Raw genomic sequence first — 27,270 nt, 5'->3', positions numbered from 1 at the left:
AATGTTGTGGGAACAGAAGAACTTTGATTGTTCCTCTCAGCAACTGGTTAATCAATATAGTCTACATTCCAACATAATCATACGATCAAGATAATTTGTCGACCCTAACATTTCCCTCCTGTTTATCATATGATTATGTTACCTCAATCAACAAACATAAGCAAGAAAAAAAAATAAAGAAATAAAAATAAAAAATAAAAACACAGAAACAGTCCATCATTGCATCCATCACTTGCGAGGCATTTTCGATGGTCAAATCATCAAGTTTCTGGAAAACACGTTTGGCTGAACAGCATTATCATAATCTTCTTTCCGCAGCGCATTATAGTCATCACATTTGACATGCCTGAGATGTTGTGTCTGCACCTGTGCTAGGGTAGAAAACACAGATCTTGTCACAGCAGACTTCAAACACGGGATAACACAGGTCGTAAATAAGCACATTACCAGTACTGCTTGTTGTTCTGGTATTGTAGTGCCACAAATTACAACAGCAGTTGCCACCAGATGCCAGAGAGTAGCCATGAAAAGAAATCCCAATGTTGTGGGACATTGTCCTCTGACATGGCCTGCTGTAAGTTCTTTAGTGAGTTCATGGCATCGTTGATGTGGGTGTCATTTCATCCTGGTATGTACCTATGTGCAACAGGAAGTCCCAATAATGTGGCCCACGCCACCTTGTGCTGCAGTCAAGTCCAGAACCATCCTGTTTTGCAAGACCATTAGTCTAATAGCCTGAATCTCTCTGTTTTGTCCATCATTGACCTGCAGCGAGAGATTCACAAAAGATTGAAAACGAAAGTTCAGTGTCTCTATGAAGAGTGATTGTTTTCAAACTCCGATCCAAGGAAATAGCGCATGAATGACTTTGTCTCCGACGGACCATACTTCATGGCTGTCTGGGACATTCGTACCCCAGACGGGATTATGTGGTTCAGAGGTCGTAACAGCCCTGCGTCGATGTCCAGGAGATTTATATGCCGTCGTCAGCTGATGATGTTGTATCTTGTAGGCATGGTCTGTTACCCACACTGGTACACACACTCTTATCCAGTTGGCGGGCGACATCGGATAAACCTTGTGACCACAAAGCCACCAGCCATTCCGTATGAAGTAGTTTCCGTTCGATGCTGCAGCCATGCTGGTCGGAGAGCCCTCACCACTTGAAATACCTCTCCTATCCTGACACTCAGCGGTGATGTCCAAGACTCCCATTCAGTTTTCTCCTGGAGAGCAGTCGTCGGTAATGCCTTTGTGGGTTTCATTTCCTTGGATGTAACACGTGTAGTTCACTCCAGGTGGCCTTTTTGTATAGGCCACTTGCGGCATTGTTTGTCCTTTAACAGTCACATTGAGATTTATACAGAAGAGCTGATCACAGGTTCCTTCTAGCCTATTCTAACATTTTCACATTCAGTTGTTGAAACTTTCCTAATGATGTGGAAACGTTCTTGCTTAGCTTGGTGTCTAAAATGCTCCACTAGTATATGTTTCCACAATCGTGTAAAACAAAGAGTTAAGACCCTCTGCACTGATTAACCAGTTTGCAGAGGTGACCCCCGAAACCTGTTCACTCTCACCCCCACCCAGCTTTCTCTCAATAAATAGTCTCTTGCAAGAAGCGTTAGTCAGACTGCTTTCAAGCATCTCTGTATGGTGATGATGGCTTTCTCCGCCTGCAAGCATAAAATGGGCAAACTGTCTCACGTGTGGTTCTTGCATAAAAGGTAGAGTGCGGAGAACTCTATCAGCGAGTGAATGTTGATGTTTGTAAAAAACATGTTTGCAAATGACTGTCTAAAAAAAGAAAAATGAATTGTTTAACATATCACTCACCACAGCTGAACTTCAATGAGCTGGCCGGTTTGTATTCCAACAAGTACAGTCGCAGTGCCATCACTCAGTTGTCACATAGCTAGTGGCTACTGCATTTAGCATGTACGTATCTGAGTCATAGATCAGGTCAGCTGTCTCTGTTTTCGTTATGCTTCCTACCAGACCCGCCAACAATCCACAGAACTTGTTTGGCTATCTCGTCCAGTATCTTAGAAGGCCCCCTTATGTTTAAATTCTCTTTGCCACCTACCTGCCAGACACACCCAACAATGGTCCACAGAGGGTCCCAGTGATTGTGTCATCTGATCCGCAATTTTGAAAATATGGTGAAAAGTCACCAGAATTCATTAAGGTTTACTGTAATCCAATGTTGATTAAGTCCTCACGATTATGGTATTCACCAATGAAGGTAAGTAAAAGTACAGTTAAAAAGCAAAAGGCCTGAATTTCTACAAAACAATAGGGACCTTGCAGCGGTTGTTGATTGGGCTTTAATGAAAAGGTACGTAGCAGTATTTGAACCTGTGACATTAAAGGAGGCAGCACCTTGGTGGAGACTGCTTTATCCACTTTATTATGAGGTTACACATATCCTGTGGCGCATAATTTGTACATTGTTAGTTACCGGGCAATCAATAGCAACCATGGTAAATTGCAGGACAAAGCAAAATAACAAATGTGAAAAAAAGAAATAGAATGCACTAATGCAGGGGTCACCAAACTACGGCCCGCGGGCCGGATACGGCCCGTCAGCACATTTGGCCCGGCCCTCTGAACAATACCAGAGACGCTATCGGATTTGTTTTCCTATTTGGCCTCCAGAAAAAAAATCCTAGGCCCCGCCCTCTCAAAGAGAGAACGGAATAATGGCGAAAAGGTTAGGTAAGAGAAAAATTGATTCAGAATGCAGGGTATTTAACCTGCAGTGGACAAACGATTATTTTTTTGTTCAATGCAAAGAAAAGGCTGTTTGTCTCATCTGTCAAGAGACGGTGGCGGTATTCAAAGAATACAATCTTCGCCGACACTATGAATCCCGTCACAAAGACAAGTACGATAGCTTGCAAGGCCAAATACGAGCAGACAAACTCTCAAAGCTAAAAAGTGGACTACTATCTCAGCAGAATACATTTGTACGCCAAGCTCAGCTGAACCAGGCATCCGTTCGGGCCAGCTTTCGGGTTGCTCAACTGATAGCAAGCAGCGGTAAGTCTTTCACTGACGGAGAGTTTGTTAAGAAATGTATGGATGCTGTCGCGGAGGAGGTGTGTCCCGAGAAGAGAGATGTATTTAATGCCGTAAGTCTGTCGGCGAGTACAATCACCAGACGCGTTGAAGAAATCGGGAGTAATGTATATGCCCAGCTGCAGCAGAAGACAAAAGAATTTGACTTTTTTTCATTAGCACTGGATGAGAGCACGGACGTGCAGGACACAGCACAACTGCTCATTTTTATTCGTGGAGTTAGCGCAAACTTTCAGATATGCGAGGAGCTGGCAGCCCTCCAAAGTCTCAAAGGGACTACAACGGGAGAGGATATTTTTGACAAAGTGTGCCAAACCATGGAGGAGTTGAACCTGGACTGGTCAAAGCTGGCTAGCATCACGACTGACGGGGCTCCTAGCATGGTGGGCGAAACTCGCGGTCTAATAGGACGCATGAACCGGGAGTTGGAAAAAAGGGGTCTCACCGCCCCGCTACGAGTCCACTGCCTGATTCACCAGCAAGCACTGTGCTGCAAAGTGTTGACGTGGGATTCTGTAATGAAGGTTGTGGTGTCGTGCATAAACTTCATCAGAGCAAAGGGACTTAAACACAGGCAGTTCCAAGAATTCCTGTCTGAACTGGAGTCTGCGCACGGAGATGGGCTGTACTACACAGAGGTCCGATGGCTGAGCCGGGGCAGAGTTTTGAGGCGTTTTTACGAGCTGCTACCCGAAATTAACGCATTTCTTCATTTAAAAGACAAAACGGTCCCAGAGCTGATCGACCCAGAATGGAAATGGCACCTCGCATTTTTAACAGACGTGACAGAAATACTTAACAGCCTTAACTTGCAGCTACAAGGCGAGGGGAAACTCATTTGCGACATGTATTCACACATAAAAGCATTTGAGGTGAAATTAGCGCTGCTTTTGGAACAAGTGAAAAAGCGCAACTTTGTCCATCTCCCTGCTACCCAAAAGCTGTCGACAGAGAACCCAGCGGTCCCGTTCCCAGCTGAAAAGTGCGTGGAAGCACTGGAAATGCTGAAGGCGGAGTTCGGTGTGCGATTTAGTGTACTACATGTTCATGCAAAAGAAATCCGTCTTTTTCAGAACCCCTTTGTTGCCGACATTGATGAAGCCCAGCCTTCATATCAGTTTGAGTTGGCTGAGTTACAGAACTGTGATGTTCTGAAAGACACATTCAAGCCCAACTGTCTCATTGACTTCTATGCCGCCCTCCCAAACGACACGTACCCTAACATCAAAAAACACGCAATGAAAATGTCCACAGTTTTTGGCAGCACGTATATCTGCGAGAAAACCTTTTCACGCATGAAACTGCTGAAAACTCCGATGAAATCAAGATTGACAGATGAACATTTGCATCAGTGCTTGAGACTGGCTGTAACTAGAATGGAACCTGATATTCAACTTCTCACCAGCCAGATGCAGGCCCACAGTTCACACTGATGAACATACATAGGTAAGCTCACTTTTCTGACTTGAATGAGTCATTTTGAGCATAAACAAATATAATCATAATAAAATCTACTGGGATAAAATCCATCTTTACAACCATACTGGTACTGAAATGTATTGTGCTGTGTAGGTGCTGTATCACTTAGTTCAGTTTCTCAACCTGCTTCCTTTGTGGTTTTCACAGGGAAGTTGATGAGAGAGAGCTGCAAACAGCGGTGTCTACAAGCCTACTGGAACCTACAAAAGGATTATAAGGAAGGAACACAAGAACTTTAAGAGACTGCTCATATGTGTCAGAGAGATTCTGTTCTGACAACTGAGCTGAACTTTTATCTGTTAAGATTGTGCATGGCACAACAGAAAGTTAATGTTCCATGGCTTTTTTTTTCTATGAAGAACCCAGAGAGAGTTATTTAGTTATTATTTATTTCATAAATAGTGTTATTTATTTCCAGTTTTTTTCTGTGAAGAACTCAGAGAGGGTTATTTAGTTATTATTTATTTCATTAATAGTGTTATTATTTATTTCCTGACTTTTTTTCTGTAAAGAACCTGGAAAGGGTTATTTGGTTATGTGTGGCTTTCTGGAAAACAATAATTTTTTTAAGCACCCCTACGATCGTCACACTTTTTCTGTTGCAAACTGACACCGGCCCCCCATCAGAGAAAGGAAAAGTTATGTGGCCCTCACAGGAAAAAGTTTGGGGACCCCTGCACTAATGCCTTCACATGAGATCACACTGACATCAGAATTAACCTAAGACTAACTAAACCTTTTGCTTTTTGGTACACCCAACAATTACAATGCTTTGTTCCCATCCCCCCCACACAGCAACCTTCCTCTTCTGAACAACCACCATATTCAATGTGCTGATTCCCTGTCGATGAGCTAGAATTGTGGCTCGATGAACCTACATAACAGTCTTTATGCGCATGACGGAAAGTACAATATATTTCCACCATTGTCGCATTCTCCATCTTAGTCGGAGTTTGTAGTCTCATTGGTATGTCACCCAATGTTTGACACAATTACCGTATTTTCACAACCATAAGGCGTACGTAAAAGTCTTTAATTTCCTCAAAAAACTAAGGTGTGCCTTTTAAAAGGTGTGCCTTTTATGTGGACCAAATTCAAAAATCTGTTGTTTTGTGTGGCTTCCGTAATATACAGGCATAGACGTCGATCGGGACAAAAAAAAAAACAATCAGAGGACTAGACGTAACACGTAGAGCACGTACCTCTGCTACCATTGTTTTGTGTGGCTTCCACTACGTAGAGCGGGACCAAAAAAAACAATCACAGGATTAGACGTGTAACTTAAAGGAGTATGTACCTTGTTCCACCACACATAGACGTGATATACAGGCACCCGATGAACCAATCAGAGGACATTACGTTTTACGTCAATCGGGGCGGTAAACCAATCAGACGACTGGATGTAACACGTAGAGGAGTACGTACGTCCGCCGCCATTGGTAAATAAATACTATCGTTTGAGCAAAGTATGTACCTTCGCCACCATTGCTAAATAAATATTACCGTTTGTGCAAATTTGTAAAGTTGTTTTGTATGGGCTCCGCCACACAGAGACGTAATAAACAGGCGTAATATGTAGACCCGATGAACTAATCAGAGGTTTTACGTAGATCGGGGCGGTAAACCAATCAGAGGACTAATTGGTCCTCGAGTCCTAAGACGTCGGGTATGTACCTAGGTGTATGTGCCGAAGCAACTGTGACGTAGATTATAAAGAGGCCGAGCGTTGCCGAGTTACTTAGCCCATGTAAGCATAATGGCGGATACAGAAGTGGAAGCGATGTCGTTTTTGTTTTGTTTTATTTACAAATGGCAAAGCGATGTCGTCTGAAGAATCTCCCTCAGATGATTCTTTACCTTCTGACAAAAATGAAGAAGAGTATGATTTCTTTCTTGGGGGGTACAAGGCTACCAATTTGAACCAGTGAGAAGTACCCCAGCGACTGAAGCATTGCAAAACGAAGGCGCGGAAGGTACAGCCGGATCGGGAGGAAATCGATGGCTATATACTGATATTGTTTTGGGTGTCCAATTTAATGAATTGTAAGAAAGTTGCAAAGAAAATTATTTTTTAATCATATATTCGGCAACATATTTTTTATAGAGTAGAAAACAGTAGACAATTAATTTTTAGGACTGGGAAAACCCATGAACGATTATTACTTTGGTGTGCTAATTCTTATTTTCCCTTTGCAGACGGTATGTTACTACCGAAGTTACACCTATAGTTTTAAGCCTAAACATTTTTATTTTTCAAGTAACAAAGGTAACATTTTATTATTATTATAATTTTCATACCCCAAGAATCTCCCTTTTGGCAATTGCACGGCTCTGTCTTGGCACTTTCGAGGGGGGAGGGGGGTGAACTTGGGGGTGCTCCGTTGTCTCTATTATACTTATATGTGAAGTATTGGGGACAAAACACCAGGAAATTGTATGGATCTTCGCGCTATCAATCGGTAAACAATGTCATCTACGTCACGGTACCATGTGATCCAGAATGGCGCGGTTCATGACAGGGGCAGGATAGATCGAGAAATAGATACAAATTGACTGCGTTTGGCTCACGAATGCAATTTTATTTCAAATGCTATAATATTATTTGGATACAGGTGAATATAATCGAACATGTTAAAGGTGCCTTTACATACGCTTTAACATGTAACTGGTGTTTCTTTCAGTTAAGTTTTGCCGTCTGTGCAAATCAACTTCTTGCATCTTAGGTGCGTGCATACTCATATGACTGTTGTGATGAGTATATCCAGTATCACATCATGTCCAGGATCAAAATATTCATTCGTAGCACCGAGGTCTGAATAGTTTGTCGTGATCAATTTTAGAAGAAAAAACATTATAAGGTATAACTTCCTGCTCAGAGACGAACGGTGCCTCTGTCCAATCAAGTTGTCCCTCTCGATCACTTAGCTGTGAGCCTGGTAGCCCTTGCCCTCTGCTCACACGCCTCGCTTTTTCTAGTTTGTCAGCCTTTTTTGGTTTGCCAGCTTTTTCTAGTCTGTCACATTTTTCTTGTTTGACAGTTTTTTCTTCTTAGTCACTTTTTCCTTGTTTGCATGTTTTTTCCTGTTTTTTCTTTTCACCTTTGTCTTATTTGTCAGCTTTTTTGTCACATTTTCCTTATTTGCCTGCTTTTTCTGGTTTGTCACCTTTTTCTTGTTTGTCATCTTTTTTTGTTTGCTTGCCCTTTCTTGTTTGTCAGCTTTTTCTTGTTTGCCTGCCTTTTCTGTTGCATGTTTGCACGTTACCTTTTTCATATTTACCAGCCATCCCTTGTTTGACACCTTTTCCTTTTTTAAATGTTTTTCTTGTTTGCATGTTTTTCTTTTGTTTACTACCTTTTTCTTGTTTTCGCGCTATTTCTTGTTTACCACCTTTTTCTTGTTTGTATGCTTTTTCTTGTACGTCAGTTTCCTTGTTTGCATGCTTTTTCGAGTTTGTCACCTTTTCTTTTGTTTTCATGCTTTGATTTTTTAGATTTTTATTCACATTTATGTTTTGTAATGTGTTTTTGTTTTTTGTTTGCAATTATCTTAGTTGGAAATTACTGAGAGAAGTACTTACCACTAAAAAGACAAAAATCACTTCCCCAGGGACCTTTTATGCACTGTGCATGCATGTGTGCTGAAAGGAGATAGTAGCCATTGTCAGCAGCCACACTTTCTGATTTCTTAGTGTGACTTAAGCCTTCGGCAGTGTGTTAACAACTCTGGCCTCCCTGTGTTGATTTAATGTAGGGAATTGGCTGCTGCTGCATTGAATCAGACTTGTGGCCATATTGTTCAGCTGGAGGGGATTACACGTTTAGCAGCGAGTGATCTGGCTTCAGTTATAGCACCAGTCTTATCAGCCATGAGGAGCCTAGTCACTGCCTTATTCACAACCCTCCAATACACCTTAATTGGATTTCTTTTTAGAGACAGAGAGGCTCAGACAGATCACGGCATTCAATTTACCACCTCTCGTGTCAACGTTTAGAGCCCACAACCATTTCTTCTCTTACAGAAAGAGGCATCTTAATGTTAGAAAAAGAAACTTACAAAACCCAAATTCATCTCTGTTCCCTCACACACTCTTCTTCTACCGCCATCCTCCTAACCATGTCAGTTATTATATCATTTCAATGAATGCTTGCTAGGAAATGGGCTTATCTTTAGTGGCAAAATATCTATTTCTTTCAGGCACTGATGTAGTGTGTTTAAAACCATGGCGAGGACAGGAAGACTGTCAGCTTTGTGCAGCAGTAAAGCAATGATGTTATCTGTTTCAAGCTAAAAAAACAAAAAAAAACTGATAAATGAAGAGATGAAGGGAAAGAATGAGAGAAAGAGAGTGGGATGAAAATCAAAGGCGACTGGAGAAAAAAAAACCTGCAGAGTGACAAGTAAGGGAGAATGTAAGATGAAAATAAGAGACAATATGTGAAAAGACAAGGAACAAAGGACTGAAACGCAATTAGAAACCCCCCAGCTCTATCAGCAGAAGAAGTGACATGAGAACCAACTGCAACAGCAAATAAAATACTTATGTAGCAGTTAATAATCAATTTCACATCAGCTTCTATTTTTGCACCCCACAAGATCAATTTCACATCAGCTTCAACTATTGCGCCCCACGAGAAGAACAACAAAAGTGGTGTGCTGTTATAACACTAAACATGCAATGTGTGTCAAGCATGGAATATAAGACTAACCAGCTCTTTGTACCTCTTTGCTAGACTGACGCAAGAGACGCTCAGTCACATTTGAACTAAGTCAGAGATGTCAGAGACAGCACATTATACTTACACTTAATATACTTATGCCAAATTTGACCTGCAGTGTAATTACATTTGGCCCGCTAAGACAAATTGTGCATCGACTTTGTGTCAATACTAAAATTGCAAATTGCCTTCACCTTTAAAAAATAGAGGTTTCTAGGATTTTTTATTACAATTCATCTTTTTGAAAATTTGAACATTTCTTGCTAGTCTCTAGTTTCAAAACTATTCATCAGTTTGTTGTGTAGCCTATACTGTATATTATATGAGACGTCATAATGGCCCTCCAAAGGAAACTGACTACGATGCGGCCCACGACAAAAATGAATTTGATACCCCTGCCCTCAGGGGCGTGGTAAACTGTACAAATGCTAGTTTTTCATGCACTAAAATTTTTTTGTTGACGAGGCGTACAAAGGCTTGTCAGCCAGCCAATTCTGATTTTTAGCCCATCCCAATTGAAACTCGATGGCTCTTTTGTAGTCTGAACAGGTACAACACACAAAAAATCAATTTCATGTGAGACAGATTGAAACCACATGCTTGAGCTATTTAAAGAACTGATTCTGACAGGATTTGTCCAAGTCTGAAAGACTCCATGCACGCGAATCATTTTTTACTGTCATGATGTCACGCTACGCGACATAAGATCCATCGTCCCAAAGCAGAGAGCACCAAGCAAAGAGTGAAGCAGTAAAGAATGGGTCACATATAAGAAATTGAAGACAGCAGTCCCTTGAAAGAGGAGCTCGACAGTTTGTGTCAGAACTAGTCCATTATCAAAGTCAAAGTCAAAGTCTGCTTTATTGTCAATTTCTTCACAATTACGTTCCCACTATCCCACAGTGACAAGACATAGTCCACAATGCACATACAAGTAAACAACACAAGAAAATAAAACAAGAAGGCACAAACAATGAATTAATAAGAGTGATGAATAAATAATAAATAAACAAATAACACAACAAATAAGTACAGGACGCGACGCAGAAGGGGGAAGAGAGTTCAGGATCCTAACAGCCTGGAGAATGAAGCTGTTGGTGAGTCTGGCAGTGCGGGAGCGCAGGCTCCTGTACCTTTTCCCAGAGGACAGAAGATCAAACAAACAGTGAGCGGGGTGACTCACATCACTCACAATTGTGGTCGCCTTGCGGGCGAGATGGGAGGTGTATATGCCCTTCAAAGTCGAAGTCAAAGTGTGCTTTATTGTCAATTTCTCCACATGCCAAAGACACACAAAGAAACCGAAATTTCGTTCCCCCCTATCCCACGGTGACAAGACATGGCTCACAACAGACAAACAAGTAAACAAGTATAACAAAAGCGTGCTGAATAAATTATGAATAAATAACACAACAATAAATAAATAAATAAGAGGAGCAGAAAAAAAGGAGCAAGTGCGCGTACAGCAGACATTCCCGAAAATAGCGCAACAGTGCCGCACGCTACGCAGAAGGGGGTAGCGAGTTCAGGGCCCTAACAGCCTGGAGAAAGAAGCTGTTGGCGAGTCTGGTGGTGCGGGAGCGCAGGCTCCTGTACCTCTTCCCAGAGGGCAGAAGATCAAACAAAGAGCGAGCCGGGTGACTCACATCTCTGGCAATCGAGGTTGCCTTGCGGGCGAGATGGGAGGTGTAAATGTCCTTCAGGGAGGGGAGCGAAGCACCAAGAATCTTACCAGCCGTATTCACTATGCGCTGCAGGGCCTTCAAGTTCTGTTCAGTGCAGTTGCCACCCCAGACAGCGATGCAACTGGTGAGGACGCTCTCAATGGTGCCACGGTAGAATGTAGACAGGACTGCCTGAGGAGCACATGCACGCCTGAGCTTCCGCAGGAAGTACAGGCGGCGCTGAGCTTTCTTTGCCAGTGACGAGGTGTTTGCGGACCAGGAGAGGTCCTCACTGATGTGCACCGCCAGGAACTTGGTGCAGCTCACCCTCTCCACCACAGCACCATCGATGATCAGCGGCAGGTGTGTTGTGTGACCCTTCCGGAAGTCAACAACGATTTCCTTGGTCTTATTGATGTTCAGCAGGAGGTTGTTGTCCCTGCAACACGTGGTCAGAAGGTCAACTTCCGACCTGTACCGAGTCTCGTCGCCCTTCGTGATGAGACCCACCAGAGTCGTGTCGTCAGCAAACTTCACTATGCGGTTGTCGCTGTAGGTCGCAGTGCAGTCATGCGTCAGCAAGGTGAAGAGCAATGGACTGAGCACGCAGCCCTGGGGGGCCCCCGTGCTCAGTGTGATGCTGGCGGAGATTTTGTCGCCAACACGCACCACCTGAGGCCTCTGACAGAGGAAGTCCAGTATCCAGTTGCAGAGGGAGGTACTGAGGCCCAGCTCGTCGAGTTTGCAGATGAGTCGCTGCGGCACAATGGTGTTGAAGGCAGAGCTGAAGTCCACAAACAGCAACCTCACATATGAGTCCTTTCTCTCCAGGTGGGTGAGGGCCGAGTGGAGGGCAGAGCAGATGGCATCCTCAGAGGACCGCTTGGCACGGTACGCAAACTGGAAAGGGTCAATGGTGGGGGGAGAACGGACTTGATGTGCTCCATGACAAGCTGCTCAAAGCACTTCATGATGATGGGCGTCAGTGCCACGGGGCGGTAGTCATTGAAGCAGAACGGTGCAGGTTTCTTCGGCACAGGAACGATGGTGGCAGTCTTGAAACACGAGGGGACGATGGCCTGCTGCAGGGAAACGTTAAAGATGTCCGTGAAGACACCCGACAGCTCCCCAGCGCAGTCCTCCAGCGCTCGACCCGGGATGTTGTCAGGGCCCGCCGCCTTACGGGTGTCAATAGCAGCAAGTGCCCTCCTCACACCGTCGGCAGAGAGGCGCAGGGGCTGCTCGTGTGGGGGGGGAGTGGTCTTCAGCGGGCAAGTGCTGTTCTGGGCGTTGAAGCGAGCAAAGAAGCAGTTCGGATCGTTCAGCAGACGGACGTCGCCCTCACAGCTCTGCAGCGCGGGCTTGTAGTCCGTGATGGTCTGAATGCCCCGCCAAAGGCTACGTGCGTCCTTGCTGTCCTTGAAGTGGGTGGAGACCTTGCACGAGAACGCCTTCTTCGCTTCTTTGATGCCACGGGACAGGTCGGCCTTCGCTGTCCTCAAGCCAGCCTCATCCCCCGCTCTGAAAGCTTTGTCCCTGGCCCTCAACAGTCTGAGGACAGCCCCCGTCAGCCACGGCTTCTAGTTCACGCGAGTAACGACGGATTTCGAGCAAGTCACATCATCGATGCACTTCGTGATGTAAGAGGTAACAGAGTCAGTATACTCCTCTATGTCTGTCCAATCGTTGTAGGTGGCTGCCTGCTTAAACAAGTCCCAGTCAGTGGTGTCGAAGCAGTCACGAAGTGCATCGGAGGCACCCTCAGGCCACACCCGAACCCGCCTCCGAACCGGCCTGGATGCCTTTACCAATTGTCTGTATGAGGGCAAAAGCAAAACGGTGAGATGGTCAGAAAGCCCCAGATGGGGGAGGGGGGTGGCTTTGAAAGCTCCCTTTTGCGCCGAGTAGACTAGGTCCAGGAAGCTGTCTCCACGTGTCGGAAAAGTAACATGCTGGTGAAGCCTCGGGAAAACAGACTTCAGGTTGGCATGATTGAAGTCTCCAGCGAAGATGGTGAAACCGTCAGGATGCGCTGTTTGCTGTTCACTGACAGCCTGGTACAGTTCACCAAGCGCCGCGATCCTGTCGCCTTCGATGTTGGAAGGCGGGATGTATACCGCGACTAGCAGAATCGCGGTAAATTCCCTCGGCAGATAAAAAGGACGGCACTTAATGATCACAAACTCCACAAGCGGCGAGCAGTGCTTACATACCACCACAGAGTCCCGGCACCATTCTTCTCGGATGTAGACGCATATTCCACCTCCTCGCGACTTTCCCCCTCGTACAATGGCACGGTCCGCCCGATAGCACGCTAGCCGCTCCAGATGCACGGCAAAGTCCGGAATGTTGTCACTCAACCAGGTCTCGGTGAACACGAGCACACAGCAGTTCCGCACCGTCCGGTTCGTAGACCTCAGCAGGCGAACGTAATCCATTTTGTTGTCCAGCGATCGAACATTCGCCAGAAGAATGGAGGGCACCGCCGGGCGCACTGGGTTGGCCGCCAGCCTGGCCCGGACGCCTCTGCGCTTGCCCCTCTTCTGCCTCCTTGCACACTGTTTCCGACGGCTCCCAACCGGGGGAGGAATAGCGGATGAGGTCGGCGACGTTTCAGGACGTAGCAGTCCGAGCGCCTTTAATGTCGACGCTTCAAAGTCCAGAACGCCGCAAAACCCACTTCTGCCGATGTCGAGCAGAACCTGCCTGCTGTACTTGTAGCACGATAAAGCACGACGAGACAAACACATAAGACTGTCGGACGAACACTCATTACACGAACAAATCACCGTACTGACGGGACAGAGAGTGGCCGCTGCGTGTGCACGCGCCGCCATCTTGGCTATCCTATTATATTAAGTGCAGCTACCACCCCAGACAGCGATACAACTGGAGAGGACGCTCTCAATGGTGCCACGGTAGAATGTAGTCATGACGGCCGGAGGAGGACTTGCTCGCCTGAGTTTCCGCAGGAAGTACAGGCGGCGCTGAGCTTTCTTTGCCAGTGACGCGGTGTTGGCGGACCAGGAGAGGTCCTCACTGATGTGCACCCCCAGGAATCTGGTGCTGCTCACCCTCTCCACCACAGCACCGTCGATGGTCAGCGGCAGGTGTTGGGTGTGACCCTTCCGGAAGTCAACAACAATTTCCTTGGTCTTGTTGACGTTCAGCAGTAGGTTGTTGTCCCTGCACCACGCGGTCAGAAGGTCAACCTCCAACCTGTAATGAGTCTCGTCGCCCTTGGTGATGAGACCCACCAGAGTCGTGTCGTCAGCAAACTTCACTATGCGGTTGTCGCTGTAGGACGCAGTGCAATCATGAGTCAGCAGAGTGAAGAGCAGCGGACTGAGCACACGGCCTTGGGGGGCCCCCGTGCTCAGTGTGATGCTGGTGGAGATTTTGTCACCAACACATACCACCTGAGGCCTCTGACAGAAGTACAGTAGCCAGTTGCAGAGGTAGGTACTGAGGCCCAGCTTGTCAAGTTTGCAGATGAGTCTTAGTGGCACAATGGTGTTGAAGGCAGAACTGAAGTCCACAAACAGCAATCTCACTTACGAGTCCCTATTCTCCAGGTGGGAGAGGGCCGAGTGTAAGACAGAGCAGATGGCATCCTCAGAGGACCGTTTGGCTCGGTACGCAAACTGGAAGGTGGGGGGAAGAATGGATCTGATGTGCTCCATGACTAGCCGCTCAAAGCACTTCATGATGATGGGCATCAGTGCCACGGGGCGGTAGTCATTGAAGCAGGACGGAGCTTCTTCGGCACAGGTACGATGGTGGCAGCCTTGAAACACGAAGGGACGATGGCCTGCTGCAGGGAAACGTTAAAGATGTCCGTGAAGACACCCGTCAGCTCCCCGGCGCAGTCCTTCAGCGCTCAACCTGGGATGTTGTCAGGGCCTGCCGCCTTACGGGTGTTGATAGCGGCAAGCGCCCTCACGCTGTCGGCAGAGAGGCACAGGGGCTGCTCGTGTGGAGGGGGAGTGGTCTTCAGCGGGCAAGTGCTGTTCTGAGCGTCAAAGCGAGCAAAGAAGCGGTTAAGATTGTTGAGCAGACGGACGTCGCCCTCACAGCTCTGCGACGCGGGCTTGTAGTCCGTGATCGTCGGAATGCCCTGCCAAAGGTTCCGTGTGTCCCTGCTGTCCTTAAAGTGGGCGGTAATCTTGCAAGAGAACGCCCTTTTCGCTTCCTTGATGCCCCGGGACAGGTCGGCCCTCGCTGCCCTCAAGCCAGCCTCATCCCCCGCTCTGAAGGCTTTGTCCCTGGCCCTCAGCAGCCTGAGAACAGCCCCCGTCAGCCATGGCTTCCAGTTAGCCCGAGTGACGATGGATTTCGAGTGAGTCACATCATCAATGCACTTTGTGATGTAAGAGGAAACAGAGTCAGTATACTCCTCTATGTCTGTCCAATCGTTGCAAGTGGCCGCCCGCTTAAACCCAGTCAGTAGTGCAAATGCAGTCTCGAAGCGCATCAGAGACACCCTCAGGCCACACCCGAACCCGCTTGCGAACCGGCCTGGACGCCTTCACCCTTTGTCTGTATGCGGGCAAAAGCATAACAGTGAGATGGTCAGAAAGTCCAAGATGGGGGAGGGGGGCGGCCTTGAAAGCTCCTTTATGTGTAGAGTGAAAGCATTTTGTGTTTTGCCACCGTAACAATTATGTAACACTATGTGCGCCTGACCGTGACAACAAGCAGTGTGTCAGACAAATACAAAACCTTTCCTCTTGAAGCGACAACGTGTTTGCTCTGCTGCCCTCACTCCATCTGTTCTGACTGCGAGCCCACAGCCTGGACCACCCCAACCTCTGACTGCTTTTCCTCCACTCCACATCAAGAAGTTGAGAAAACCATCAGTCGCATGAAACCTTCCACCTGCGCCCTGGACCCCCTTCCCACTGGCCTTGTCAAACTGAAAATTCAAGCCTGCTGATCACCAAAACTATTAATCTCTCCCTACTGTCTGTTCATGTCCCATCAGCCGTGAAATCATTACTCCTCTTCTCAAAAAAAACAACCCTAGACCCAGACATCCACGCAAACTACAGACCAATTTCCAACCTTATGTTCCTCTCCAAAATCCTGGAGAAAATCATCACCACCCAACCACAACATCACCTCAGCAGCAATAACCTCGCCAAAAACTTTTAGTCTGGTTTCCGCCCCGCACACAGCACTGAAACAGCACTGGTCAGAATCACAAATGACATTCTTATGGCAGCCGCCTTTGACACCATTGACCAGACCATCCTCATAAACCGCCTTCACTCCACCATCGGACTCCGCAACACCTCTCTGGACTGGTTCATATCCTATCTCTCCGAATGAACCAAATGCTTATTCTTGGGAGGTGCAAAGTCCCGGACCCAGCCTGTCACCTGTGGTATCCCGCAAGGACCTGTACTCGGTCCCACTCTTTTCACCCTGTACATGTTACCCCTCAGCCGTGCCATCAACAGACATTGTTTTTCCTAACATTGCTATGCTGTTTGATACACAACTCTACATAAAACTTGACCAAACACTTCATTCAACCTCAACTGCACTCACCATCTGCCTGGAGGAGCTAAAGGCGTGGATGAGAGAAAATGTCCTGCAATTAAATAGTTGCAAAACAGAAGCAATCCTCATCGGCACTCCACACCAGGTCAAATCATCCCCAATAACAACCATCACTTTCTCTGGTCAGGACATCACGCTGTCATCCGTCGTCACCAACCTCGGTGTGCGAATGGACCCCCATCTCAATTACAAGGCCTATCCTGCCCTCCAAATATGTTGACTATCCGAAGACAGTAAGCTCAACCATTTTCGCTCATCAAGACTCTCAAGGCTAGGTTGAAGGTTTACTCCAGGTTTAATAACAAGGGAAAAGATGAAAGTAGGAGAATACAAACCACATAGTATAATCAGTCATACGAACTAAATGAATTAAATCAATAAGAAATCTCTATCATGTCACTGTAACTAACACATCTTATCTTATGAATCGCTGTATAGTAACACAATCACTGTGTTTATTAATTGTATTTGTCTAAACTATGAATTAGTGAATTATTATTAACATGTTTATTACACATGTACACATTGACTACGGCCACAATAGGGCGACAGGAGAATGACTAACGTTAGCCATGAAACTCAATGCTAACCGACATGACGTTAGCTTTCCCAACAGATCGTCTAACATCATAGAAAACTATCATTTCCGAACTCAAAAGACGTATTTCGATACATAATAACTTACACAAAGGTACATACCAACGATGCCTTGTATAACACAAAATGTAGGTAGTAGTTTTGCCGAACTGCAGGAGAGAATAGGACAAGCAGTGTTGGCTTTCAACACCGTGCTAACATGCGCTTACTTCAGGGGTGGGCAAACTTTTTGACTTGCGGGCCGAATTGGGTTCTAAATTTTGACCGGGGGGCCGAACCAGGAGCAGATGGATGTAGTGTTTGTGTGAAGTAATATAAATGACATGTAAAGGTCATTGCATAAAAGGTTTTTACTTTTAGTAGATACTTAAGCATGGATATTAAAAAGAACTTTATGAAAACAAATGCATTTATTAACAGCATTAAAAAAATATTTCACCCCAAAACTACTATAAGTGATTCTTATTAAATACGACACTGTTATGATGAATAACATTTTCCATCACTTCAGCGCCTGCAGGTCAGATTTATGAAATATGTTTATCTAATGAGGCGAAATCACATCCAACGGCAAACATTCTGACCAAATACATCATCTTGAAGAATCAGTGAAAAATACATCTAAATAAAGTAATAAAGAAATCAATAGTATTGTTGGTTTCGCTTTTTTGCTAGTGCATCATAGTCTGGAGTAAAATTTGTTGTAGTAATTCTTAGGATAGAGCCGAGGTGTCGGTCAGTTAACCTAGATCTGTGACGGGCTTTGTTGACGTTCATGTGGCTGAACGTCTTCTCACACACGTAGGTCGAGCCAAATTGTCCACTCTTTTTTAACATTTGGCACTCAGTGTCCACCTTTCTTTTCTTCAGGCCAAGTTTGTGGGTGGCATTAGCGTAAAACCGTATCTGAAAGCTTAGCGCGCGAATTACGAGAATACTGACGTCACAGCCTACGCTCAAAATTCGGCACTGATAGATGAAATAGAGCGCGGAGTGCGCCGCGTCCGTACTCCTGAGTACGCACACACACACTTGTGAGTGTGCACCGTGCTTTCTGACACGGCTCCTAGGAGTAAATGTGCGGGCGGGCGCTTCCCCATCTACTGGAGAAACATAGTAATTGCAGGGAAAATGACCCCCCTCCCAAAAATATTAATACAATTTATTCAGGTTTGGCGGGCCGTATTAAAGGGCCCCGTGGGCCGGATGTTGCCCGCGGGCCGTAGTTTGCCCATGTCTGGCTTACTTCCTGATTCTAGTCACGTGACCTACTCTATTGTAACAATGATCACAGACTACAAAGACACGACAAGGCTCACATCAAACACATCTGCAAAACATCATTCTTTCACCTCAAAAATATAATCAAACTCCGCCCCACCTTGTTACTGCAGGTTGCGGAAAAACTCGTCAATGCCTTTGTCTCCTCCAGGCTTGACTACTGCAACACACTTCTAGTCAAGTCAAGTCAAGTTTATTTGTATAGCCCTAAATCACAAAGAGTCTCAAAGGGCTTCACATAGCCAAAAATTGACAATTATTCTCAAACCATCCCCTGATCATAAGCTCCCAAAAGGGCTAGGAAAAACTCAAAAAAAAAAAAAAACCCTGCCAGGGGAAAATGAGAAACCTTGAGAAGGGACCACAGATGGAAGGATCCCCCTTTCAGGATCACCAGGTTGTAATGGATGCAGAGAGGGCACAAGTAATACATAATATGAAAATCAATGAAAAAATGGATGTCGGAGGTGCCCTCGATTGTCCTGGCAGTGTCTTCAAGGAGGTTGAGCTGCAGTTTCTTCATCTTGAATTGGTCCCCGAGAATCCAGCTAGCCGCTATCAGCTTTTGCGCCACCTAACCCCAGGGACTTCTCATCGACATCCCTAGCAAGAGCCTTCAAAAGCTTCAATATATCCAAAACAGCGCTGCTAGGATCCTAATGAGAGTCCCTGTTCTTCAACCACCTACGTCCTCAAAACCACCAAGACAAACCTCCGCTCCATGGGGAACCAGGCTTTCTGCTCTGTCGCCCCCGAACTGTGAAATGCCCTCCCAGCTCACCTGAGAGCACCACAGTCGGTTGACTCTTTCTAAGACATTTCTTTTCACAAAAGCATTTCTGTAGTCCACTAGTCCACTGGCTTCACCCTTCTTTCGGCCACAATAGTTTTTAAACGCACTTCTGTCTGAGATGTCTTTTTAGTGATGTCACCTTTTACTGTGACTGATTTTTATGTGGAATTTAGCACTTTGTGATTCTCAGGAATGTGAAGTGCAATATAGATATAATTTATTATTATCATTATTAATCCAGAGGCACTGTCCCCAATGTCCACGCAATGCTGGAGAGGTATGTCAAGCAGGACAGCCTCACGACATCCAGAGCCTTTAAGAACTCTAGGCGGATCTCATCCACCCCGGGGCCTTGACTCCGAGCAACTTTTTAACTACCTCGGAGAGTTCGACCCCAGAGATTGGAGTCCACCACAGATTCTCCAGGCCCCGCTTCCACAATGGAAGGCGTGTCTGTGGAATTGAGGTCTTTGAAATATTCTCCCCACCGACTCACAACGTCCTGAGTTGAGGTCAGCAACATACCGTCTCCACTGTAATATTAATAATTATAATAATAGATTGGTTTTTGTTTTATATAGCGCTTTTCTAAGTACTTTACATAGAAAAAGTCACGCATAATCGTGCACACTTACACACGCACACACACATGCACACACACGATGAGTTAGGTGTCATATGCAGAGTTGAAGAGGTGGGTCTTGAGATGGTGTTTGAAGGAGTCCAGGGAGTCAGAGTTACGAATGGTCAGGGGAAGAGAGTTCCAGAGAGTGGGGGGAGCAATGGCAAAGGTTCTATTCCCAATGGTATGGTAATGTGGTCTATGTGTGGTTTGAAGGAGAGTGTGGGGTCCATATAAATTCCAAGATTTCTGACGAGGGGGGAGGGAGTAGAGAGTGGCCGTCAATACAGAGTGTGAAGTTCTGGTAGGTGGGGCGGCTGGATTTGGGAACAAAGATGATGATCTCCGTTTTGTGACTGTTTAGTTTGAGAAAGTTTTGAGTCATCGAGTCTTTGGTGTCTGTGAGGCAGCAAGTGAGTGTAGAGAGGATGGCAAGGAAGATGGTTTTAGTGGTGATGTACCGGGTAGATGGAGCTCGTTAGCTTGGGAGGGCAATCCATCTAGGGGACGGAAAACCCTGATTCTCAAACCCCCACTGCCTTGTGGGTTACCTATTCTCGGGAAAGGCTTCGGGAAACAACCCTGAGGAAAAATTAGGAGTGGAGCCCCGAAGACAGTCAGATAGTCGACGTCGACATCTCTCTGGCAGCTCCTGCAGCTAAACCAGCTCCAAATGTAATGTGTAGCGTTCCCTTGGATCAAGTTGGTGCAGCCGAGAGTGGAGTCATGTTTAATGGGCAACACATGATCTTCAAAAATTCTGCCCTGGCTAGCGCCCCGGAGAGGATACTCCAGCCTCGCCGCCTGGTGAGAGCACAACACGGAGGACAGCAGTTTACGAGTTATAAGTCCATGCTCAGTTGATGCAGAGTTGGACGCTATGGGTTGTCCTCGACGGTGGGAGAGACCATCGAAGTCTCACTGGTCAGCTATCGCCCGCCTAAAGCCGGGCAGCCCCCGGTCAGTAAGGTGCTGACCTATCACGGTCTACCTGCTTCAGAGGGTACCTGGCGCTAACAGTTAAGGCTCGACAAGTAGATCGTTAACTTTGTACCTGCGAACAAGATAAATAACAGGATCGTACCAGCTCTCAAGCTGGGTACCTGGAATGTACGGACTATGAGACCCGGGCTGACTGAAGATCTTCAAGCAGTAAAAGACACTCGAAAGATGGCGGTGATTGATCGCGAACTGTACAGGCTGAATATAGACATCGCTGCTTTACAGGAAACACGACTGTCAGGAAGTGGATCATTAAAGGAAAAGCACTATACCTTTTTCTGGCAAGTAAAAGATGATGATCAACCAAAGGAACACGGAGTGGGCTTCGCCGTGAAGAATCACTTAATCGAAATGATCGAACCTCCTACCAATGGCATGGAAAGAATTCTCAAAATGCGTATTTCAACAACCAAAGGTTCAGGTAATATCATCTGTGTTTACGCCCCAACGCTACAGGCTGCAGCAGAAACAAAAGACAGTTTCTACGAATCTTTAGATTCCATCCTGAGCGCAATCCCTGTATCTGAGCACCTTTATGTCCTAGGTGACTTCAATGCGAGGGTGGGTGCGGACCAGGTGTCGTGGCTGAAAGTATTAGGATCTCACGGCATTGGAAAGATGAATGAAAATGGTCAAAGGCTTCTAGAACTATGCTCTGTTCGCAACTTGTGCGTGACCAACACCTACTTTCAAAACAAGGCATGTCGCAAAGTGTCTTGGAGACATCCGGGATCAAAACACTGGCATCAACTTGACCTTGCAGTCACTCGACGTAACTCTTTGAATAGCGTCTGCAACACGAGAGCTTACCACAGCGCCGACTGCGACACTGACCACTCATTGATTGTGAGCAAATCGAATCTTAAGCTCAAGAAGTTTTATCATTCGAAGTTGAAGTGTCAGCCACACATCAATACCGGCAAGACAAGCTGTGTAAACAAGAACGCCGAGTTTATCGCAAGACTGGAAAGCACGCTGTCAAATGATCATCGAGAGTGTGCTGAAGATAGGTGGAAGTTTATCCACACTACCATTCAGACGGAAGCAACTTTGACCTATGGTAAGAAGGAACGCAGACTGGTTTGAGGCGAACATTGCCAAAATGGAGTCAGTCCTTGATGTCAAACGCAAAGCATTCAACAAGTACAAGCCGCACTCATCTACAAAAAACTTGCAGGAACTGAAGTCTGCACGGGCTAACGTCCAGAGAACAGCCCGCCGCTGCGTGAACGTCTACTGGATCCAGCTGTCAGAAACCATTCAACATGCTTCAACTAATGGCAACTTCAGGGCAATATACGAAGGCATCAAACAAGCTACTGGAAAATTAGTGAAGAAATATGCGCCCATAAAATCCAAGACTGGTGAAGTCATCATTGACAAAAGCAAACAGCTAGCGAGATTCAAGATTCAAGATTCAAGAGTTTTTTATTCGCCATGTTTGAGCGTGCCAAACAAGGAATTTGACTTCGGTAAATCACAGCCTCTGTTCAACATTTAGGTGACTAACAACAACACTCAGGACATGTGAAAAATGAAAGATATTCTCAAACATCCCCTGATCTTAAAGTGATCTTAAACTCCCAAGAGGGCAAGGAAAAACTCATAACTCCAGCTAGGGGAAATGAGAAAGCTTGAGAAGAGACCACAGATGGGAGGGTCCCTCTTCTAGGATGACCAGGCTGCAATGGATGCAGAGAGGACACATAGTACAAACAGTGTAGACGAAAAATGTGTGGAAAGCGGGATGTTATTGCACAGTAATGACTCTGAGACTCTAAGAGTGGTGTGAGTTCATCAGAGCCACAGCCTGGGGGAAGAAGCTGTCTCTGTGTCTGCTGGTTTTAGTGTACAGAGCTCTATAACGGCGTCCGGAGGGGAGTAGTTCAAACAGGCTGCAACCTGGGTGCGAAGGGTCTGTTGAGATGTTACTTGCACGTTTCCTGGTCCTGGACAGGTACAAGTCTTGGATAGATGGGAGGTTGATTCCAATTATCTTTTCTGCAGTCCTTATTGTCCGTTGCAGTCTGTGCTTGTCTTGTTTGGAGGCCGATCCAAACCAGACAGTGATGGAGGTGCAGAGGACAGACTGGATGATGGCAGTGTAGAAGGTCTTCAGCAGCTCCCGCGGCAGGTTGAACTTCTTGAGCTGTCTCAGGAAGTACAGCCTCTGCTGGGCCTTCTTCCGGACAGAGTCTATGTGGCCGGTCCATTATAGGTCCCGAGAGATTGTGGTTCCCAGGAACTTGAAGGTGTCTGATGAGAGAATAGTATTACTGCGGATAGTGAGGGGTGAAAGTGGTGAAGGCCCCCGCCTGAAGTCCACTGTCATCTCCACGGTCTTGAGCGGGTTCAGGTCCAGGTGGTTTTGGCTGCACCAGTGGACCAGCCGCTCCACCTCCTGTCTGTACGCAGTCTCATTACCGTTCTGGATCAGTCCGATGAGAGTGGTGCCGTCTGCATACTTCAGGAGATTCACAGAAGAGTCACTTGCGGAGAAATCGTTGGGGTAGAGGGAGAAGAGCAGTGGGGAGAGGACGCACCCCTGAGGGGCTCCAGTATTGGTGGTCAGGGTGTCAGATGTGATGCTCCCCAGCCTCACACGCTGTCTCCTGTTGGTCAGGAAGCTGGTGATCAGGTGGAGGCAGGCACCGCGAGCTGGATGAGCTTCTGTTGGAGGATGTCAGGAACGATGGTGTTGAACGCCGAGCTGAAGTCCACAAACAGGATCCTGGCGTACTTTCCTGGGGTGTCCAAGTGTTGCAGGATGTAGTGCAGTCCCATGTTGACCGCATCATCCACCGACCTGTTTGCCCAGTAGGCAAACTGGAGGGGGTCCGGCAGGGGGCCCGTGACATCCTTCAGGTGGTTCAGCACTAACCTCTCAAAAGATTTCATGACCACAGATGTCAGTGCAACAGGTCTATAGTCATTCAGACCTGTGATGGCGGGCTTCTTGGCCACTGGAACGATGGTGGAGCTCTTGAAGCACGAGGGTACCTCACACAGCTCCAGGGAACGGTTGAAGATCCGTGCAAAGGTGGGCGCCAGCTGCTCAGCGCAGACTTTCAAGCAGGAAGGTGACACGCCGTCTGGGCCCGGTGCCTTCCTGATCTTTTGTCTCTGGAACATCTGGCGCACTTCCTCCTCGCGAATCTGGAGTGTGGGCGCGGCCTCTGCAAGAGAGAGAGTCGGTGACCACGGTGATGGAGGTGTGGACAGAGCAGTTGTGGGGGGAGGTGAGTATGTGGATTGTGCTGCAGGAGGTCCTGTTTTGTGGGAGGACCGATCAAACCTGCAGTAGAACCTGTTTAGCTGGTTAGCGAGCCTTGGGCTCTCCACAGGACGGGGGGTTCGTTTCTTGAAGCCCGTGATGCTCTGCAGACCTTTCCACACTGTTGAGGGATCAGGATTGGCAGAGAGGTGTCTCTCCAGGCTCTCCCCGTAACACCTCCTGGCTTTCCTGACCTCTCGGTTCAGTGTGTTTCTGGTCTGCTTGAATAGGTCCCGGTCGCAGCTCCTGTAGGCCTCCTCCTTGACTTCGCGCAGCCTCTTAAGGTTCGGTGTAAACCAAGGTTTGTCGTTGTTGTACGTGCTGAAGGTCTTAGTCTGCACACACAGATCCTCACAAAATCTGATGTATGATGTGACAGTGTCAGTGAGTTCATGCAGATCTGAAGTTGCAGCTTCAAAAACTCTCCAATCGGTGCAGTCAAAGCAGGCTTGGAGGTCCTGCCTTGACTCCACTGTCCACTTCCTTACAGTCCTCACCACAGGCTTAGAAGTTTTTAGTTTCTGTCTGTAGGCAGGGATCAGATGAACTAGACAGTGGTCCGAGAGTCCTAAAGCTTCACTCGCACGTGCGTGTGGTGGAATGTAAACAGCCGCTGTTAGGGTTTTCAGGTTAGTTTGATCCTATGATTATGTTGGAATGTAACCTGTAATAATTAAACTCGCTTGTCCTGTCTTAACAAAAGTAGTAGAACAAAGTGCTAAGATCTTTTAAACTGATTGACTAGCTGCAGAGGAAGCAACCAAAGTGTTTTGTTCACACAACATCGTGAAGGACCCCCTGCTGTGCTTTGATCAGCCAGGGGCTTCGGCCATTTGCCCACTCTCAACCCCCACTCTGTTTCTCTTAATAAATATCCCCTCGCAGGAACAAGGGTTCAGACTTCATTCTGGAGTGAGTGAACTCTCCACCTGCAGGTGTCAAAAAGGACTTACTTGTCTCCGTGTGGTTCTTGCAAGATATTGTTTGAGTGAACAAATCTCTAACATTTTGGTGCCGAAACCCGGGACCCTCATACCCGCTATCTGGCTGACGAAGGAGGACGTGCTGCATTGTCGACAAGCCAGTGTCCATTAGGAGGACCTGGAGAAGAAAGTCCTGGGAAGAGAATTCTTCGCTGGGCCAGCATCTTAGGTCTGCCTTCGTCTGACAGAGGTGGATTGACGGGACCCGGCAGTGCAACGAACCAAGGGGACAAGTAAGTTAAAGGCCTGAAGCTGTGTGATTGTGTTGTTGTTTGTGAAACGCGTAAAAAAGGTAGAAGTGCACAGGGATAACTAAATTTTGTGGAAGGAGGGGGTGTTGTAGAGTCCCCCTCTGGATGAGGTGTCTCTTTTGGAGCAGTGGTTCTCAAACTGTTATAAAATCTCAGTACCTCCGTGGTTCATTATTTGACGACCACTATTCTAAAGAGTACAACCTCGCGTTGGCAGGGCTGGGGACAAGGACTTTTGTCTTTAGTTTCCAGGGAAGGTGGGGGGTGTTGTAGAGTCCCCTCACTGGATGAAGCAGCTCCTTTTTTTTTTTTAAAAAAGGAGGACTTCGCGTAGGCAGGGATAACTTGTGTGATTGAGTGTGTGACTGATAGGATAAATTGACTAAATAGCAGTTCTAGCATTGATCCACGGCAATAATACAAGCTAGTAATTTGTTGAAAGGTCAATTTAAACCTGCATTGAGGATCCTCAAATAAATAAATAAGTAATAATAATAATAATATTTTTGAGAAGACGTAATTGTATAACCTAAACCTACTAGAATTAATATGGGAAATAAAAACGGTAAATCTCTACCTCTTGACGGAGATGAGAAGTACATGGCGAGTAGATTTCTTAATTGTATGCAATATATGCCAAAGTGGAAGAAAAAGTATGGAGTAGAAGGGAAGTTGAGAGTTGAAGTGTGGAAGATAGTAGTTGATGTATTAGAAGAGAGTGTGGAAAGAAAGAAAAATGGGCTGAAAAAGAAAAGAAAAGAGAGAGAATTGGATTGTGCTAAAATCTGGTTAAAAGCTTCACAAGAGAGAAGAGAACAAATCCAAAAGACAAAAGATGGAAAGTTGAAAAGTGATGAAGCCGCCATTCAATTGAGATTTGAAAAAGAATTCTGGGTACATAGTGGCATCCCATTCAATGATGCAGATGAGAGTGCTTATCAGCAACATCTTAAAATTCCGCTCCTCACTGGTTTCCCCCCTGACTTGGGCAGTTGGGTGAGAAAACACTTGGTGGAAGCGGACACTGCTTGGTTTACAAAAAACATGCAGTGGCCCAGAGACGCTGACAAAGGGATTGAGAAAGGCAGAAGTTTTGATGTATTTCATCTAGATGATGATAATGATCTAAATGAAGATACAACAATCTTCTACCAAAGTTCCCAAAGGGGCAGAGGAAGAGTTAGATACCAACAACGTCGCAAGCCACCATTCAAATCAAAACCCCCATCAGATTCAGACAACTGTTGGAACTGTGGGGGACAAGGACACTTTGCACGAGAGTGTCGTTCTGCAAAGCAATATCAATCAAAGGGTGCAGGAAGGGGCAGAGGAAAAGCCAAATTTTTAGCATGACAAGCTTCCTCCTCTTTGACCGCTTATGCTCATACAGAGAAAGAAAGAACAGATGCCCATACGACAGCAAAACATGTCATTGTCAGATTATTAGAATTTTTTTAAATTATTAGAAGTCTTGTCCATCCAAGAAGTATGACAATGCTGTTTGTATGCCCAAATTACAAATGACTAGAGCTCAATTTGTGTTACACTAAAGTTAAAATATGCAAATCAAGTGGTAAAGAAATGCAACTTGCTTCTAGAAGATAAATAAATAAAATTAGAATGTGCTGTCCTCGTGTGCATGGGAGGGACCAGCTCATGATCGACCACAGGAAATGGCCAGCCTGTGACGAATCATTGTTGCTGGAACCTACCTTCTGCACGCGAGAGCTGTGCATGTGTGTGCGTATGTGTTAAAGTTAAAGTCCCAAATTGATGAAGATTGGCTAAACTTTTAGTATAAAGAAATTTGCTAGACTGTTGTCTATTCAATTTACACCGCAGAACAGAAACAATTTTGACAGATAAAAATGAGAGGAAAAGAGAGAAATCTGTTTGCGAGCAGAAACTAATCCACACTAGTGCATGTTAAGTGTCGAGCTCACATGAGAAATTCGATGAAG

The sequence above is a fragment of the Syngnathus floridae genome, chromosome 1, assembly GCF_059516105.1.
Source record: "Syngnathus floridae isolate MCC-2025c chromosome 1, RoL_Sflo_1.0, whole genome shotgun sequence".
Lineage (NCBI taxonomy): Eukaryota > Metazoa > Chordata > Actinopteri > Syngnathiformes > Syngnathidae > Syngnathus > Syngnathus floridae.
The sequence above is the reverse complement of the archived record's forward strand: the minus strand, read 5'-3'. Positions refer to the sequence as shown.